Source organism: Staurois parvus, unplaced genomic scaffold (genome assembly GCF_062004578.1).
Source record: "Staurois parvus isolate SC_StPar_1 unplaced genomic scaffold, SC_StPar_1.0 ptg000467l, whole genome shotgun sequence".
NCBI lineage: Eukaryota > Metazoa > Chordata > Amphibia > Anura > Ranidae > Staurois > Staurois parvus.
Window position 1 is genome coordinate 476,584 of NW_028318263.1, and position 13,417 is coordinate 490,000.

Sequence of the window (13,417 nt, forward strand, 5' to 3'; positions counted from 1 at the left end):
TTTAAAGTGAACCTGTCAATATTAGATCCAAACCCTTTAATCGAGGACATTTGGTTTGCTTAACCCCCAGCCTACAGGGCACTTGTACCCTCTTCATGCCCAGGCCAAATTCCAGCTTTCAGCGCTGTCACACTTTGAATGACAATTGCGCGGTCATGCAACACTGTACCCAAATGAAATCTTTATCATTTTTTTTGTGACAGATAGAGCTTTATTTTGATGGTATTTAATCACCTCTGGGATTTTTCAATTTTTTCTTAAACCAAAAACCACTGAAAATTTTGAAAAAAAAAAACCAAAACGTTTTTTCTTAGTTTTTGTTAAAAAATTTTGTAAATAAGTGATTTTTCTCCTTCACTGATGTGCGCTAATGAGGCTGCAGTGATGGGCACTGATAGGCTGTACTGATGGGCATTGACAGGCATCACTGATGGGCACTGAAAGGCAGCACTCATATATGGCACTGATAGGCGGCACTGATGGGTGACAGTGAAAGGAAGCTCAGATGTGGCATTGATGTGGCACTGATGGGCACTGGCAGGTGGCATGGATGGGCACTGGCAGGTGGCATGGATGGGCACTGACAGCTGGCACTGATGGACCCTGACAGGTGGCACTGCTGGGGCTACACTGATCATCAGTGCCCTGATGATCAGTGTAGATGTCCCCTCAGAGGAATGCCGATTACCGGCTCTCCTCTCCTCTCTCAGCATGACAGCTCGTGAGGAGAGAGATGCCAATAACCGGCATTTCCCTGTTTACATGCGATCAGCTTGTGATTGGACACAGCTGATCACATGACCGAGCCGACATCTTCGGATCTTTCTGCCGATCGGTGATCCGCTGTGTCCGAGGGAAACAGCGCACCACCGATCGCCGTGCGCTCCCGGAGCCGTGCATGCGCGGTTAGAATGGGAGGACGTCATATGACGTCCTCCCAGAACGAGAGAACCGCCTTGCGCCTGTCATTGTACTATATGGCGGGCGGGAGGCGGTTAAAGTGGAACTACACTGTATCTGACCATCACAAACGAAAAGCACTATTTAATTCATTTTTAATATTTAAAGCAAACTCCTCCCCATTCATCCATGTCTCTATGCTTTATTTTGTAGAGAAATCACTTAGAAAAACACATCCCCTAGCATTTCTGGCCATGGCGATCTTGAGTAAGGGCAGAGGATTCATGTAGCAATTACTTCCTGTAATCCATCTGCCCTTAGTCCAGGCACGCAGGCAGGAGGGAGTGCTTAGCTGAGAATGCCTTCTCCTTTCCTGAAGACTCCTGGGATGTATGACATCATTTGCCTAGCCATGGAAGCTAGTAAGAGACAAGAAATGTACACAAAATGTGTACAAGTAAATATGATATAGTTTCCTATTTATGAATCCCAGCAACACAAGGATTCAAAATTGTAAATGCTGATTGAGAGCGTGAAGTTCCACTTTAAAGCGGAGTTGCAGCTGGAATAAAAAAATAAATGTCAGCAGCTACAAAAACTGTAGCTGTTGACTTTTAAAATACAGCCACTTACCTGTCCCTCGGTCCCGGTTTCACTGGCCGTCTTCTCTCCCCGGGCATCTTAAGTGTGGGTACCTGGCTGTGACAGTTTGCGGCTTCACAGCCGGGTGCCCACTGTGCATGCATGAGAAGCGCTGAATGGCCCCGTAGTCTTCAGGGACCTGTCACATGACCCAGAAGATTGGGAGGGAGACAACTTCTGATCGCCTAGGTCAGTGGTCGGCAAGCCGCGGCTCGCGAGCCACATGCGGCTCTTTACACACTAAAATGCGGCTCTTCTGTGTGCCGGGCGCCCGCTCCCCTCCCTCCTCTCGGGCGGACGCAGCAAAAGTCAGGACAATGCAGCTAGCCCAGCAATGGGCAAACTACGGCGGACCTTTTAATCCGGCCCACAGAGTGTGGCAAACATTGGCTGTCAGGATGTAGGCGGGGCAGCGTGACGACCTCCTCTCCTCTCACAGTCCGCCCTGAAGACCGGAACGGCGCAGGAACACGGCGAGAGGAACGTGCGGAGCAAAGGTAAGTGAATTGACACAATATGGGGAATGAATTACTATAGGGGGGATAAATTACTATAGGGGGGATGAATTACTATAGGGGGGATGAATTACTATATGGGGGATGAATTACTACGGGGGATGAATTACTATATGGGGGATGAATTACTATATGGGGGATGAATTACTATATGGGGGATGAATTACTATATGGGGGATGAATTACTATATGGGGGATGAATTACTATATGGGGGATGAATTACTATATGGGGGATGAATTACTATGGGGGATGAATTACTATGGGGGATGAATTACTATATGGGGGATGAATTACTATATGGGGGATGAATTACTATATGGGGGATGAATTACTATATGGGGGATGAATTACTATATGGGGGATGAATTACTATGGGGGATGAATTACTATATGGGGGATGAATTACTATAGGGGGGATGAATTACTATAGGGGGGATGAATTACTATAGGGGGGATGAATTACTATAGGGGGGATGAATTACTATATGGGGGATGAATTACTATATGGGGGATGAATTACTATATGGGGGATGAATTACTATATGGGGAATGAATTACTATATGGGGGATGAATTACTATATGGGGGATGTATTTTCAGTTTTAAAAATGTGGCTCTCAAAATAAATTTCAATCGTGGTTTTGGCGAGATTTGGCTCAGTTGAAAAAAAAGGTTGCCCACCACTGGCCTAGGTGATCGCAGCGGAAGTGGGAGCGGGTACCCGTCAAATTCGGGTACCCGCCCCCCCCCCCCCCCACTCCTCAAAGGTGCCAATCCTTAATGGGGAGCGATGGACAAAGGCTTAAAGTGAAACTTCCCCTTTTGAGTGCAGATCCGCTTTAAGCATGCCATACCACAAACAGCTGCCATGTTGTTGGCTCCTCATCATTGCTCTGCACCAGCTTCCTGACAGCAAAGGACTATATCTGTGCAATGTGTCAGTATGGACACTTGTAACCTCCACCAGGGGTGCATGCGAAGGTGACAACACAGGAGCACAATTGGGAGACTGTTGTCACCACATAATAAGTGGTTGTGGCGATAAGATCTTGCCCTTGGCAGGATTATCAGATAAAAAAAAAAAGCATGAATGAAAAGGAAACAAATGCAACCACCACAGTTAGGGATTTTTTTTTTTTTTTTTTCATAAGTGATCACACACCTTCTATTCTCAGCTGCATAAGGAGCTCAGAGAGCTGGGGAGAAGAAACAGCAGCACACTGTTCTTCCCAGTGAATGGCTGCACAGGGAGTGGAGGAGGGTGGGGGCGTGTCAGGACACGTCTGATCATTGGAGGAGAGCAGGCTGAATTCCCAGCACAGCTAGAGAACTGACCACGCTGTGCTCTCATGCCTAGGTTGTTCAGTTTTTAATAGAAAAGCAGAGGGACTGGCAGGAAAACCAGGGATTTCACACAAGAGAAGCAATACAGACAAGTTATGGTGCACAGGCACTTATCAGGAATATGAAATGTTGGGTTTACATATTCTTTAACAGCCTCCCGCCTGCCATATAGTACAATGACGGGCGCAAGGTGGTTCTCTCGTTCTGGGTGGACGTCATACGACGTCCTCCCAGTCTAACTGCGCATGCGCGGCTCCGGGAGAGTGTAGCGCGGCGATCGGTGGTGTGCTGTGTCCCTCGGACACAGCGAATCACCGATCAACGGAAAGAGCCGAAGATGTCGGCTCGGTCATGTGATCAGCTGCGTCCAATCACAGCTGATCACATGTAAACAGGGAAATGCCGGTTATCAGCATTTCTCTCCTCACGAGCTGTCACACTGACAGAGGAGAGGAGAGCCGGTAATCGGCATTCCTCGGAGGGGATACTTACACTGATCATCAGAGCACTGATGATCAGTGTAGCCCCAGCAGTGCCAGCTGTCAGTGCTCATCAGTGCCAGCTGTCAGTGCCCATCAGTGCCAGCTGTCAGTGCCCATCAGTGCCAGCTGCCAGTGCCCATCAGTGCCAGCTGCCAGTGCCCATCAGTGCACATTAATGCCACATATCAGTGCCCATCTGAGCTGCCTTTCAGTGTCACCCATCAGTGCCACCTATCAATGCCAGTCAGTGCCACCTATCAGTGTTGTCTATCAGTGTGCATCAGTGCTGCCTGTAAGTGCCCGTCAGTGCTGCCGATCAGTGCCGCCTAACAGTGCCAGTGAGTGCCGCCTAACAATGCCAGTCAGTGAAGCCTATCAGTGCCGTCCATCAGTGCCATATATGAGTGCTGCCTTTCAGTGCCCATCAGTGACGCCTGTCAATGCCCATCAGTGCCACCTATCAGTGTCACCTATCAGTGCCCCATCAGTGTCACCTACCAGTGTCCATCAGTGTCACCTACCAGTGTCCATCAGTGTCACCTACCAGTGTCCATCAGTGTCACCTACCAGTGTCCATCAGTGTCACCTACCAGTGTCCATCAGTGTCACCTACCAGTGTCCATCAGTGTCACCTATCAGTGTCCATCAGTGCAGCCTCATTAGCGCACATCAGTGAAGGAGAAAAATCACTTATTTACAAAATGGTATGACAAAAACTAAGAAAAAACTTTTTTTTCAAAATTTCTGTGGTTTTTGGTTTAAGAAAAAAAAAAAAAAACCCAGAGGTGACTATATACCACCAAAATAAAGCTCTGTCACAAAAAAATGCTAAAAATTTCATATGGGTACAGTGTTGCATGGCTGCGCAATTGTCACCCACAGTGCGACAGCGCTGAAAGCTGGAAATTGGCCTGGACAGGAAGGGGGTATAAGTGCCCAGGGGGCAGGAAGGGGGTATAAGTGCCCAGGGGGCAGGAAGGGGGTATAAGTGCTCAGGGGGCAGGAAGGGGGTATAAGTGCCCTGTAGGCGAGGGGTTAATACAGGATGGACAATTCAGGGTCACCAAGAAGATAGGAAACTACTTTTGGTAACCGAGTCGTTGAGAGCTACTGCTGGGTGGAGATATGGATGCAGGGCTATTGCAGGAGAATACAGCAGATAATCTCCCTGCACTGCCAGCCAGCACTGCATGAGATTGAACACAATTCAGTCAACTGTCAGCCAGCTTGTGAAAGTGATTCATGCGAATCCCTTCCACACGTGCAGCAACATACTGCCCCCACCCGATCCTCCCCACCCCTTCAGGGTGCCCAGGGCATCCATGGTGGGTGTCAGCAGAGAAATCCTTTTGCCAAATTCCCCTTGCTAGACTAGCATGCAAGAAATGAGCTCTGGTCACTTCAGGGGCCTCTGTGGCTGGGGAAGAATCTAATCAAGCATGAGCTGTGCTTATTTAGCTTCAAAGGAGTGCAGAAGTGGAATAAGGGGGTCTAACAGTGCCTCTTTGAAGAGAACGAGTAAAGTTTTTTTTAAAAAAAGCTTTAACCACTTCAAGTCCGGGCACTTTCACCCCCTTCCTCTCCAGGCCAACTTTCAGCTTTCAGCGCTCTCACACTTTGAATGACAATTGCGCGGTCATACAACACTGTACCCATATCAATTTTATAGCATTTTTTTGAGACAGATAAAGCTTTATTTTGGTGGTATTTATTCACCGCTGGGATTTTAATTTTTTTTACTATATAAATGAAAAAGTCCAAAAATTTTGAAAAAAAGGGTTTTTCTTATAAAATTTTGCAAATAAATCATCTTTCTTCATAAATCTTGGCCAAAATGTATTCAGTTATCTTTTCAGAAAAAAAAAAAAAATTAACCGTATATAACCAAAAATTATAATTTTTCAAACATTTTTTTAAATCATTATTTTTTTAACATACTGTCACCCTAGCAGTACAGTGTCACCATGGTGACACTGTACTACTTGTGGGGGGTGATAAAGATATATATTTTTTTTTTTTAACACACAGATTGCTTTTACATCCATAAAGGCTGTAAAAGCAATCATATCTCCTTCTCTCTGGCTGCATACTTGCAGCCATTGAGAAATACTGTGAGAGCCGTGATTGGTCACAGCTTGTCACATAGCACAAGGCTGTTATGAATAGCCCTGTACCATGTGACCTCTGTGATCATTCACAGATTTCCCACGTAGTAAGCAATGATGTCAGGAAGAGAAGGCGAGAGAGCGAGAGAGAGAAGGCGAGAGAGAGAGAGAAGGCGAGAGAGAGAGAAGGCGAGAGAGCGAGAGAGAAGGCGAGAGAGAGAGAAGGCGAGAGAGAGAGAGAGAAGGCGAGAGAGAGAGAGAGAAGGCGAGAGAGAGAAGGCGAGAGAGAGAGAGAGAGAGAGAAGGCGAGAGAGAGAGAGAAGGCGAGAGAGAGAGAAGGCGAGAGAGAAGGCGAGAGAGAGAGAGAGAGAAGGCGAGAGAGAGAGAGAGAAGGCGAGAGAGAGAGAAGGCGAGAGAGAGAGAGAGAGAAGGCGAGAGAGAGAGAGAGAGAGAGAGAGAGGGCGAGAGAGAGAGAGAGAGAAGGCGAGAGAGAGAGAGAAGGCGAGAGAGAGAGAGAGAAGGCGAGAGAGAGAGAGAGAGAAGGCGAGAGAGAGAGAGAGAGAGAGAGAGAAGGCGAGAGAGAGAGAGAGAGAGAGAGAGAGAGAGAAGGCGAGAGAGAGAGAGAGAGAGAGAAGGCGAGAGAGAGAGAGAGAGAGAAGGCGAGAGAGAGAGAGAGAGAGAGAGAAGGCGAGAGAGAGAGAGAGAGAGAGAGAAGGCGAGAGAGAGAGAGAGAGAGAAGGCGAGAGAGAGAGAGAGAGAGAAGGCGAGAGAGAGAGAGAGAAGGCGAGAGAGAGAGAGAGAGAGAGAAGGCGAGAGAGAGAGAGAGAGAGAGAGAAGGCGAGAGAGAGAGAGAGAGAGAAGGCGAGAGAGAGAGAGAGAGAAGGCGAGAGAGAGAGAGAGAGAGAAGGCGAGAGAGAGAGAGAGAGAGAAGGCGAGAGAGAGAGAGAGAGAGAGAAGGCGAGAGAGAGAGAGAGAGAGAGAGAAGGCGAGAGAGAGAGAGAGAGAAGGCGAGAGAGAGAGAGAGAGAGAAGGCGAGAGAGAGAGAAGGCGAGAGAGAGAGAAGGCGAGAGAGAGAGAAGGCGAGAGAGAGAGAAGGCGAGAGAGAGAGAAGGCGAGAGAGAAGGCGAGAGAGAGAGAGAGAGAAGGCGAGAGAGAGAGAGAGAAGGGCGAGAGAGAGAGAGAGGGCGAGAGAGAGAGAGAGAGAGGGCGAGAGAGAGAGAGAGAAGGCGAGAGAGAGAGAGAGAAGGCGAGAGAGAGAGAGAGAGAAGGCGAGAGAGAGAGAGAGAAGGCGAGAGAGAGAGAGAAGGCGAGAGAGAGAGAGAGAAGGCGAGAGAGAGAGAGAGAAGGCGAGAGAGAGAGAGAGAAGGCGAGAGAGAGAGAGAGAAGGCGAGAGAGAGAGAGAGAAGGCGAGAGAGAGAGAGAGAAGGCGAGAGAGAGAGAGAGAAGGCGGAGAGAGAGAGAAGGCGAGAGAGAGAGAGAGAAGGCGAGAGAGAGAGAGAAGGAGAGAGAGAGAGAGAGAGAAGGAGAGAGAGAGAGAGAAGGCGAGAGAGAGAGAGAAGGCGAGAGAGAGAGAGAAGGCGAGAGAGAGAGAGAGAGAGAGAAGGCGAGAGAGAGAGAGAGAAGGCGAGAGAGAGAGAGAGAGAGAGAGAAGGAGAGAGAGAAGGCGAGAGAGAGAGAGAGAGAAGGCGAGAGAGAGAAGGCGAGAGAGAGAGAGAGAAGGCGAGAGAGAGAGAGAGAAGGCGAGAGAGAGAGAGAGAAGGCGAGAGAGAGAGAGAGAAGGCGAGAGAGAGAGAGAGAAGGCGAGAGAGAGAGAGAGAGAAGGCGAGAGAGAGAGAGAGAGAAGGCGAGAGAGAGAGAGAGAAGGCGAGAGAGAGAGAGAAGGCGAGAGAGCGAGAGAGAAGGCGAGAGAGCGAGAGAGAAGGCGAGAGAGCGAGAGAGAAGGCGAGAGAGCGAGAGAGAAGGCGAGAGAGCGAGAGAGAAGGCGAGAGAGCGAGAGAGAAGGCGAGAGAGCGAGAGAGAAGGCGAGAGAGAATACTGTGAGAGCCGTGATTGGTCACAGCTTGTCACATAGCACAAGGCTGTTATGAATAGCCTTGTACCATGTGACCTCTGTGATCATTCACAGATTTCCCACGTAGTAAGCAATGATGTCAGGAAGAGAAGGCGAGAGAGCGAGAGAGAGAAGGCGAGAGAGCGAGAGAGAGAAGGCGAGAGAGCGAGAGAGAGAAGGCGAGAGAGCGAGAGAGAGAAGGCGAGAGAGAGAGAGAGAAGGCGAGAGAGAGAGAGAGAGAAGGCGAGAGAGAGAGAGAGAGAAGGCGAGAGAGAGAGAGAGAAGGCGAGAGAGAGAGAGAGAGAAGGCGAGAGAGAGAGAGAGAGAAGGCGAGAGAGAGAGAGAGAAGGCGAGAGAGAGAGAAGGCGGGAGAGAGAGAAGGCGAGAGAGAGAGAGAGAGAGAGAGAGAGAGAAGGCGAGAGAGAGAGAGAGAGAGAGAAGGCGAGAGAGAGAGAGAGAGAGAAGGCGAGAGAGAGAGAAGGCGAGAGAGAGAGAAGGCGAGAGAGAGAGAAGGCGAGAGAGAGAGAAGGCGAGCGAGAGAGAGAGAGAGAGAAGGCGAGAGAGAGAGAGAGAGAAGGCGAGAGAGAGAGAGAGAGAAGGCGAGAGAGAGAGAGAGAAGGCGAGAGAGAGAGAGAGAAGGCGAGAGAGAGAGAGAAGGCGAGAGAGAGAGAGAAGGCGAGAGAGAGAGAGAGAGAAGGCGAGAGAGAGAGAGAGAGAAGGCGAGAGAGAGAGAGAGAAGGCGAGAGAGAGAGAGAGAGAAGGCGAGAGAGAGAGAGAGAGAAGGCGAGAGAGAGAGAGAGAAGGCGAGAGAGAGAGAGAGAGAGAGAGAGAGGAGAGAGAGAGAGAGAAGGCGCGAGAGAGAGAGAGAGAAGGCGCGAGAGAGAGAGAGAGAAGGCGCGAGAGAGAGAGAGAGAGAGAAGGCGCGAGAGAGAGAGAGAAGGCGAGAGAGAGAGAGAGAAGGCGAGAGAGAGAGAGAAGGCGAGAGAGAGAGAGAGGAGGAGAGAGAGAGAAGGCGAGAGAGAGAGAGAGAAGGCGAGAGAGAGAGAGAGAGAGAGAGAGAGAGAGAAGGCGAGAGAGAGAGAAGGCGAGAGAGAGAGAAGGCGAGAGAGAGAGAGAGAGAGAGAGAGAGAAGGCGAGAGAGAGAGAGAGAGAGAGAGAGAGAGAAGGCGAGAGAGAGAGAGAGAGAGAGAGAGAGAAGGCGAGAGAGAGAGAGAGAGAAGGCGAGAGAGAGAGAAGGCGAGAGAGAGAGAAGGCGAGAGAGAGAGAAGGCGAGAGAGAGAGAGAAGGCGGAGAGAGAGAGAGAAGGCGAGAGAGAGAGAGAAGGCGAGAGAAGGCGAGAGAGAAGGAGAGAGAAGGCGAGAGAGAAGGCGAGAGAGCGAGAGAGAAGGCGAGAGAGCGAGAGAGAAGGCGAGAGAGCGAGAGAGAAGGCGAGAGAGCGAGAGAGAAGGCGAGAGAGCGAGAGAGAAGGCGAGAGAGCGAGAGAGAAGGCGAGAGAGAAGGCGAGAGGGCGAGAGAGCGAGAGAGAAGGCGAGAGAGCGAGAGAGAAGGCGAGAGAGCGAGAGAGAAGGCGAGAGAGCGAGAGAGAAGGCGAGAGAGCAAGAGAGAAGGCGAGAGAGCAAGAGAGAAGGCGAGAGAGCAAGAGAGAAGGCGAGAGAGCAAGAGAGAAGGCGAGAAAGAGAGAAGGCGAGAGAGAGAGAAGGCGAGAGAGAGCGAGAGAGAAGGCGAGAGAGAGCGAGAGAGAAGGCGAGAGAGAGCGAGAAGGCGAGAGAGAGCGAGAGAGAAGGCGAGAGAGAGAGAGAGAGAAGGCGAGAGAGAGAGAGAAGGCGAGAGAGAGAGAGAAGGCGAGAGAGAGAGAGAAGGCGAGAGAGAGAGAGAGAGGAGAGAGAGAAGGCGAGAGAGAGAGAAGGCGAGAGAGAGAAGGCGAGAGAGCGAGCCTTGTCACCCTATAACAGGATGTCCCTGAAGCAAGAACTTTCATGGCAGGATCAATGTGGATTATTTTAATGAAAGCTGCAGATTTACAAATGTTTTTTGAAATGGTAAAAGGTTTGCTGCCCTCTAACATATCTCTGGACAGCAAGCTACAACCTTCCAGCATATCCGGAGTGGAAATCGGATCCCATAACAAGGGCCTAGTTGTTGTACTGGGTGCTGCTGTCTGGTATTCCATCCCCTCTCCAGTATGTTAATGAGAAGCACATTCTCCAGCAGCTCAATGACCACATTGGCAGCTGCAGCAGGAGATGAGGACGCCACGTGTCAGAGTGGCTCCACATTGCTATTTTCAGCGTTTCCGATGGTGGATCAGCTTTGCCCTGGGCTATGTGGATCACAGAGAAGTTCTGCACCTGACAGAAGCACATTACAGAAGAGGGTGCTAGCGCTGCCATATAATGCAGGAACAGCCGAAACAACTTCTAGATCTCCTTTACAGGAGTGCCTGCCTGCTGCTGCAAAGCCGGAATAATCAGCAAGGCACATTTTCTGTACAGGCTCATCTTACATTCACTTCTCTGGGATGTAATGCGCAAAATATCACATCATGATAAAAAACAAAACCAAAACTGGCCCGACATTGACCATTTCTACAAATGTCACATCTGTGGAAGCTGGAAATCACTGGGCTGTGGAGGGGGAGGAGGGGTACTTATGTGTATGCCTGTGCTTGCCTGCGCAAGTTTTTCATACATCCCATTACAGCTAGTCCCATTCATGTCACTTGGGATGCAGCGGCTGCACGGACACAGCTGCAGTACCCAATTTGACATCCATGCGGGTGCAGATCTCAGCACCACAGGACCCCGCCAGTGAATTAAGCTGAGCTATGTACAGTTCAGCTTACATGCTGAAGGAGACTAGGAGCAGGCAGGTACAGGAGTTCTGTTTTATAGTCTATCAAACACAGCAAATTCTTTACTCCTGCGCTGTGGATGGACTCAGCAGAGGCTAGGATGACAATGTAAATGTTGCGAAATATGGACTGCTTGCTGCCCTCAACGGACCGGGGTGGTCCAAAGTTACTAAATGCAAATGAAAAAAACAAAAAAAGAGGGTGCACCGGCCTAGTGCATTATCGTTTAAAATATTTATTAAAAAAATAAAAAAGTAGGTGTCATACTCACAATGGACATATAAAACACAAGCGCGTCACAATGCACAAAGGTGTTCAATCCATACAGCATCTGAGTCCACAACGATGGAACCCCGGATGGCCAACTGGCTGACGCGTTTCGAGGAATCAGCCTCTTCCTCAGAGCCCCTGAGGACATGAACACCTTTGTTCATTGTGACGTGCCTGTGTTTTATATGTCCATTGTGAGTATGACACCTACTTTTTTTATTCTTTCAATAAATATTTTAAACGATAATGCACTAGGCTGGTGCGCTCTCTTTTTGTTTTTTTTTAACTACCTGCCGACCGCAGATAGCCGAATGACGGCTTCACTGCGGCCGGCCAGTTCTGAGTGGACGTCATATGACGTCCCCCCAGAACGCGCTCTCCTGCGTGCCCCAGGGGGCGCGCACCCGGCGATCTCCGTGATCGCTGTGTCCTACGGACACAGCTGATCACGTGATGTGGTAAAAGGCCAATCACAGCGGCCTTTTACCACCTGATCAGCGGTGTCCAATGACACGCTGATCAGAGGGAAATGCAAGTGCCGGTTCTCGGCTGCACTTTCCTCACGCTGTCAGATCGTGAGGAAAGTACTGCCGAGAACCGGCAGTTGTCAGAGCGGGGATCGGCACCGATCATCAGGGCACTGATGATCAGTGCCCTGATGATCGGTGCCCAGCAGTGCCACCCGCAAGTTCCGCCCACCTGTGCTCAGCAGTGCGTCCACTAGCTCCGCCCACCTGTGCCCAGCAGATCACCCACCTGTGCCCAGCAGTGCACCCACCTGTGCCAATCTGCAGTGCCACCTACCTGTGCCCAGAAGTGCCACCTACATGTGCCCAGCAGTGCCACCAACCTGTGCCCACCCACCTGTGCCCACCAGTGCTGCCAGTCAGTGCCCAGGGGTTGTGCCAGTCAGTGCCGCCAGTCAGTGCCCAGCAGTGATGCCAGTCAGTGCCGTCTATCAGTACCCATAATCAGTGTCACTTATCAGTGCCGCCTATCAGTGCTGCATATTAGTGCCGCCTATCCGTGACACCTCATTAGTGCTGTCTATCAGTGCCGCCTATCCGTGCCACCTCATTAGTACTGCCTATCAGTGCCCTTTAGTGCTGCCTATCAGTGCCCATCAGTGCCGCCTATCAGTGCCGCCTCATCAACGCACATCAGTGAAGGAGAAAAAATGCCTGTTTGAAAAATTTTATAATAGAAACAAAGAAACTTTTTTTTTTTTTCAAATTTTTTGCACTTTTTTATTTATAGCGCAACAAGTAAAGCGCCCAGTGGCTATTAAATACCACCAAAAGAAAGCTCTATTTGTGAGAAAAAAATGATCAAAATTTCATATGGGTACAATGTTGCATGACTGTGCAATTGTCAATCAAAGTGCGGCAGCGCTGAAAGCTGAAAATTGGCCTGGTAAATAAGGGGGTATAAGTGCCTGGTAGGCGAGGGGTTAATTGCGTTCTGTTTTATAGTCTGCCTGCTTGAAGTCTTATAATGTTAAAAATAGGGATGCATCGAGATTTTGGCCACCGGATCATATTGGCCGAAAACAGCCATATCAGCATTTTGCTGATAGGAAATATTTAGCAGATACAGGAGACTGTGTGTACTGCAGATGTGAGGGGTGGGGGGGTGACGGCTGAGAAAGGCAGGAGAGGTGCAGTGTATACAGTGATTGGCTGTCACTATAGGTCAGTGCCGGTTTTTAAATGTGATAACTGGCTTTTCTTTTTCTTAACTATAGCTCACAGAATTAGCTGTCACTTTCCCCCCAGCTAAAAGAAACAGTTTCCTTTTAGTTTCTTTCCCTGAGTTAAAAGACACAAAGTTTCCTTTTAGTTTCTTTCCCTGAGTTAAAAGACACAAAGTTTCCTTTTAGTTTATTTCCCTGAGTTAAAAGACACACAGTTTCCTTTTCGTTTCTTTCCCCGAGATAAAAGAAACAAAGTTTCCTTTATCTTGGGGGAAAGTGACAGCTAATTCTGTGAGCCATAATGAAAAAAAAAAGCCGGAAATTGCATTTAGAAACCGGCACCAACATATAGTGACAGCTAGTGAGGGAGCCTCTCTGTATACACTGCTCCTCTCCTGCCCCCTCCTTGCACACACTGGCCTTCACCCCCTCTCCCCTACAAAGAGGACCTGTCACTCATATGCCATCATATAGGAGACTATTGGTCCTCTATGTGATAGCAATAAAATCATAAGTTAAAAAAATAAAAATATATATGAAAGTAGAAAAAAATACAAAAAAAAA

General features: G+C 49.2%; 1 protein-coding gene across 1 annotated transcript in view; it reads right to left on the reverse strand.

Moving 5' to 3' along the window:
• Positions 1 to 13,417, reverse strand: part of NKTR (natural killer cell triggering receptor) — a 108,779-nt gene that overhangs the window by 81,420 nt on the left and 13,942 nt on the right. The window lies entirely within an intron of this gene.